Raw genomic sequence first — 6,000 nt, forward strand, 5'->3', positions numbered from 1 at the left:
TTCTTCAACGACCAATAAAAGTGATCTGCCTGTCAGCCCAAATTACGTAACATTTCCTCTGATTTGGCAGATGAAAGGAGGGCGCCACGTGAAGAACAAACAGCAGCCAAATTTCTCTTCACATGTAAAGACCAACAGTTCAGGCCTCGGTGAGCCGAGCCAAGTTTCTACCCAGAGGAATTGCTTGTGACGGGACTGACAGGGGGGTTAACTGCGCTGTGATCAAAATCCGTCTGCATACTCTGCGGGGAGGCGGAAGATGGTGTTCAGAGGAAACAGACTTTGATGGGAAAAAAAAAATAATAATTCGTATCACTTAGTGAGAAATTTCTTTTTACTGTGAAGCTTTGAAAAATACTCACTTAAAAGCTGAGCTTTAAAACCTTTAGCAGATATTTTTTTTAGATCAAAGTGAAAAGAAATTGATATTTAGAAAGAAAATTAATGTTGAATCATGAACTCTATTTATTGGGTTTCTCTATAACTTATTGTGGTATTTTATTTGACAAAACAGCTATCAGTTTGTTTTTATTAAAATAATTTACAATTGTATAAAAAAAATCCATCTTTGTTCAGTTTTTGGTCATTATTAATGTGTTTTTTTTAATATACAATTAGAACAAAATGATATTTAATCAAATTTAATCACAAATTTATAAATGGAAATCGAAGTCAGCTTTAAATAGCCTCCTCTAATATTTACAACATTTTAAGCCCAATACTTGGGATGTATAAATGAAAAAAGAGCTAATTGTAATTTCTTTAAACAAACAAGAAAAAAGATATTTTACAGGTTTAAATTGAATTTTGCTGATTAGTTTTTTTATTTCTCATTTAAAAAAAAAATCTTAGTTTGGTTAATAACGTGACGTTCAGTTTACAAATAATTTTAATAAAGCTGAAATTTTCACTGTAAAGTTACAAATTCTTATTTCATAAATGAAGCGAAAGCTCTTTTTTTCCTGGGAAAATAAAACAACTGCATTACTTTGTTGCATTGGTAATGTTACATTACCAATGCAATGTGGGGGTGTGAAGGGCTGTAAGCTAGCGGCAGAGAGTGTAAACAGAGAGCTCTCAACAACAGGTAGGGGACGGTATAGCCCACAACTTGAGGACAAATTTTAATGAACTACTGCCACTCTGTAGAAGCTTTGCCCAAGAAATAAACATTTTTTTGGACTAAAACAGCATTATCATAATTAAAAGACCACTTGGAGCTCTTTTGAAATAGATCAAAAGAGGATCTATTGAGTAGTGCTACCACAAACGATTATTTTAATGGCCGACTAATCACCGATTATTTTTTCAGATCAGTGGACTACTCAAGTCGATGTAAAGCACACATTTTAACCATCATTAGCTTTAAAAAAAACATAAAAATTAGATATATATAGCATTACCTGCGATAATGCTAGAGGGAATGCTGTAAGCTGAATTTGGTTGCTGAAGATGCTGAAATTGATAGCTAAAATCACTGAAGCTAATAGCTGAAAACGCTGTAGCTAATAGCTAAATGCTGAAGCTCAAAGCCAGCTAAAATATTACTTAAATGCGAATTAGCCTAAAAACCCGAAAAAAGCTCAAGTTAGCCAAAACAGCTAGCATGCAGCTGAAATATTAGCTAAACTAGTTTGCTAAATAGTCCAAAAAGCTAGCATACTAACTTTAGACTTTACTACATTCCAACTCCATATAATATAAAGACTAATCAATTAAATTAATTGTAGACTATTTTAATAGTCGATTAGTCGAGTAATCGTGGCAGCCCTACTATTGAGCTTTGCTTTTTTTGTTTTCAAGTCTTACCCATGCAGCATCTGTGAGCCACCGACCAACAAAAATTGTCAGTTTAAAGCCACACAAATGACCTCAACCTGGATCCTCTTGCATGTCTAAACTGCTTTCCTCACTGCTCTGAATCCTTGTGCATTGTTTGGTAGCAGGTTGTGGCTACAGTGCTTCTATAGTGACATTTTCCTTTCAGCGGAAGGTCAGCAAGTTCAGGAAGACACTCAGGAACTGGGACACATCTGACTGCGTGGCTTGTGAGGTACAGTAATGCCAAAATAAACACAGTAGGAGGAATTGGTGATGACTACGTGAGAAAGGAGAGCAGGACTTCTTAACACGAGCAGGTCAATGGGGTGGTTTGAGGACACGGGAGGAGACATTTGAAGCTCTGTTGATAATAAAGTTTGTTTTTTAAATAAAGACAGTAAGACCAACGCCTGGCTCGTGCCGGCCCACTGCATCGAGAGGAGTCGGCGTGTATGCAGCAGGAGCCTCGGTCTCGGAGGAGGACGCATCACCAGGGGTAACGTTACGCCTTCAAAGCGGAGTCAAAGTCTACAAACAACGTCCGACTCCGAAAGTTCTTGCCGCCCCGCCAAAAGGAAGCCGGGACCGGCGGTCATTTCCGCCGGCCTAACCGAGCCGCGAGGGGCGGAGGGGCGCGCGCGCGGAGCAGCACTGGCTCTCCCCAAATGTTCCCCCCCTTCGCCATCTACGTAACAACATGTCGGCAGAGACGGCCATGTTTTGCTGGTTATGTCGACACGGGGAGGAGGAAAAGTAGACACGACGTTTCTCCTCTCCGCTCCCTCCCGCCTCAATCCCGGTAGACCGGGGAGAAACTCGTCAAAAACGTTCCGCTAACAACTTGGCGGACGGCGTGTCGGTTCGCAGGTGTCCGCGGTCAAAGTTCACGCGGCGAGACAAGTTCAAATGTTTATCCGGGGGCGCGTGGCTGTTTGGGAGCCACGACAACACACCAACAACTGCATCCACTTTTAACTTTGGATAGGAGGAGCCGTGATGGGAAAAACAGGGGGAGGGAGTTGATCCTCCGCTTACCTGCCCGCTGCTGCTTCTGCTCAGGTGCTGCGGTTCAATCCCTCCGCGACCATTACACCAACAACCACGCCGAGTGGCTTCCAGCACTTTCGCGGCGGTCCGATAACCGAGGAGACGACGGTCGACGGGGAAGAAAAAAATTGGCGATCACAAGGAGGATCTACGCCAAAAGCCACATGATCGCCGACGTCAGAGTACGTATTTGCATGCCGTACCGCGGCGCCGGTACCCGTCCTCTGCGGCTCCATGGTGAGGGAGGAAAAAAAAGGAAAAAAAGTTTTGGGGACGGTTGAAGACGGCGCGAGGAGTCTGTGTCCAGTAGGCAAGGGGGTGCTGGTGTCGCCAGGAAGCTCCGAAAATGAATGAAAAGCCGCTTGTTGTTGTCAAGTTGTCCCTTGCTGACGCCTGCCCGCCCCTCCGCCAGCAGCTCATTGAATATTTAAGCATCCTTTTGGGGAGGGGGGGGCTGATCTTGTTGCGCCTCCTGCCCGGGCTCCTCCACCCGCATCCCGGATGAGGAAAGGAGGCGGCGCAGCGCGCGATCAGCAGGAGGAACCTGCAGACATGTGGAGCTGCAGGAGGTCTGCAGTCAAAGTTTACGCTGAAAGGAACATCGAACAGGCGCACAACAGTGACCTCTGGTGGACGACCGGCAGAACTGCTGACCTCAATCCAAGCACGTGGTTAAAGTTTCTTCACACTAAACTTAAAAAATCCACATCTACTGCTCAATAAAAAATAAAATGGTCACATTCTGTTATTGTCTTTTTTAGTTTTTTCATAAATTGTATTTTGGATTTTTTTTATTTAATGAAAATTAAGTATTCATTTTTTTCAAGTAAAAAAAAAACCTTTTTGATGTGTTAGAAGCTACTAAAAAGATTGAAACTGAGATATACAAGGCAATCCAAAACAATAATCTCAGTAAATATAAGTCAGTAATGTTTTTCACCTCATATATTTTTGTAATTGTTCCCTTTTAGTCCCTATCACTGTTTTTGTCTCTTTCTGTCCTCTACAGTTTCAGGGATAAACAGGATCTTTAGCACAATGAACTCTAAGGTAATACTAAAAGTTCTGGTAAAATGTATGATAAGATTCCATAACAAGCTTTATTAATACATTAACACACATTATTAATGTGTTTATAGGGTATTAGTAAGACATTTATCAGCACAATAAGCTGAATAAGGTTTATTAACATACTTAATAAGATTAATTAACATCTAAAGTGAGGTCAATGTCTACAAAGGCAGTAATAATCAAATGCTTACAAGCTTAACAAATGTTTAACTGTCTTTGTCAACATTATATTGAGTGTTTTGCAGCACCTCATCAAAAGTGTTACCAAGATGTCAAATGAAAAACTGCAAGAAATGACTATTACTAGTCTTCGTAAAATGACTTGTTTTGTGGTGGAATGATCTAATAAGTGAGAGACAATGATCAAGACACTACAGAAAAATGTTATCTACTTCACAAAAGAGATTCTAGAAGTGTTGTAGCATGTTCTGCATGTTAAGATACATCCCAAGTGCTTATAATGACTATTGTTAGATTTTGAGGAAACAGGGAGAGCTAAAAAGAAAAAAAAAACTGACCGTAGACCTAGCAGTGCAGCACGGTAGTGCTTTGTTGCAGTTTCCCTTAACGATAATTAAGATATGTAAAAAAGTAAAGCACAATTGAAAAACGCTGGTTAAAGTATGACTTGGTGTTCATCAAAAAAACAAATAACCTCAAGAAATGTATTAAACATTTACATAAAACTTTGACACAATAAAACAGTAACAGTAAGAGATGATATGATGAAGAAAAAATACATCACGTGATGAAACATAAAATCATTATTTCTTAAAGAGTTCATAGAGGAGCTGTTGAGTAATACACAAAACTAATGAATAACAAAAAGGAACATATGAGATTATCGATCAAAAGAGTCATCTTGTTTATTCTGTACGGAGATTAGACTGAAAATCCTTTAGTTTAATCTGCTGGTCACTTCTAAAGACTATTACTAAATTACATTTAAGATCATTATAAGGGAATGATCTGGACTGAATTGGATTGTAACACTCCCTTGATTTGACGTTTTTATGTGTAGAGTCTTAATTTAAGATCAGTTCTTGCTTTAAAAAAAGAAACAAACAAAAAAGGCTTTATTAACCATAAAACATAATGGCCGACAATTCACTAACAGTTTACTGGAAAGCTTTCAGTCAGAAGTTTCTCCAGAGATAATTGCCTAAAGGATCAACATTCTTCACTACAATAACTCTTCAACAGGTGCATTTTATTCTTTTGCTTAAGTCAACTGAATGTAACCTCATTACAATACCTAAAAATATATACATAAACAACATTATTATTAATAATAATAAATGCATTAAAATATTTACCAACAAGAAATCTATACAACTAAAATAAGATTTCTAAGATTTCTCACACTGTAATTTATTCAAATTGTTTGATTTTTGTATCATTTATGAATATGCTATAAACTTCAATTTGCCCCCTTTTGATTTGAGCAGTGTTGAGTAAGGTTTACAGCTTATCTTGGTAAAAAAAAATAAAATAATAATAATAATAATAATAATAATATATATATATATATATATATATATATATATATATATATATATCAAAAATCAATATTTAATTCCGAACACAGCTGCATAACGTCAATGACCACTAGATGGCGCCAAATAGTTGACTATTACTGTTGATAAATGATGCTGACTGTATTTGGATCACTAAAGATGATTGTTTTTCACATTCAAGTACTGTATATAATTTTTAACTCTATGATTTAATAATTTGCAGTCATGGATGAAAAACAACTGTCCTCCTGGATTCAGTTTTCATGAATGGTAGTTATAAATAATTCTGCTATACACATTTTCCTACTTTTTGTAAATTGAACCAAAATAAAAAAAATAAAAAACATTCAAAATCTACTTTAGTTTTTAAAAATCTTGAAAGGAGGGCAAACAAAACGGTTACAACTCTTGTAAAATCCTTGCAAAAAGTAGTCTACTTTACACGTATTTATTATTTTACATACTATCTATATAATGTAATCTTGACATGTTAAGTTTGATGAAGAAATCAGTTAAAATACTTTCTATTTACATAGTTTACTAT

The 6,000-nt window shown here is 37.4% G+C and overlaps 1 protein-coding gene and 1 long non-coding RNA gene across 3 annotated transcripts in view; one reads left to right on the top strand and one right to left on the bottom strand.

Moving 5' to 3' along the window:
- Positions 1–3,613, bottom strand: part of zhx2a (zinc fingers and homeoboxes 2a) — a 33,982-nt gene extending 30,369 nt beyond the window's left edge. The window contains exon 1 of one of the 2 annotated variants that reach the window (XM_024263510.2): positions 2,857–3,613. The gene's annotated coding sequence lies outside the window, so the exon portion shown is untranslated. The remainder of the gene's footprint in view (positions 1–2,856) is intronic. The other variant, XM_024263511.2, reaches the window with a different exon arrangement.
- On the top strand, positions 1,772–3,606 carry LOC112140515. Its single transcript, XR_002918182.2, has 2 exons — positions 1,772–2,138; positions 2,216–3,606. It is a non-coding gene; the product is annotated as an uncharacterized LOC112140515 (long non-coding RNA).
- Positions 3,614–6,000: the final 2,387 nt, after the last annotated feature.

Source organism: Oryzias melastigma, linkage group LG16 (genome assembly GCF_002922805.2).
Source record: "Oryzias melastigma strain HK-1 linkage group LG16, ASM292280v2, whole genome shotgun sequence".
In the NCBI taxonomy this organism is placed as follows: Eukaryota; Metazoa; Chordata; class Actinopteri; order Beloniformes; family Adrianichthyidae; genus Oryzias; species Oryzias melastigma.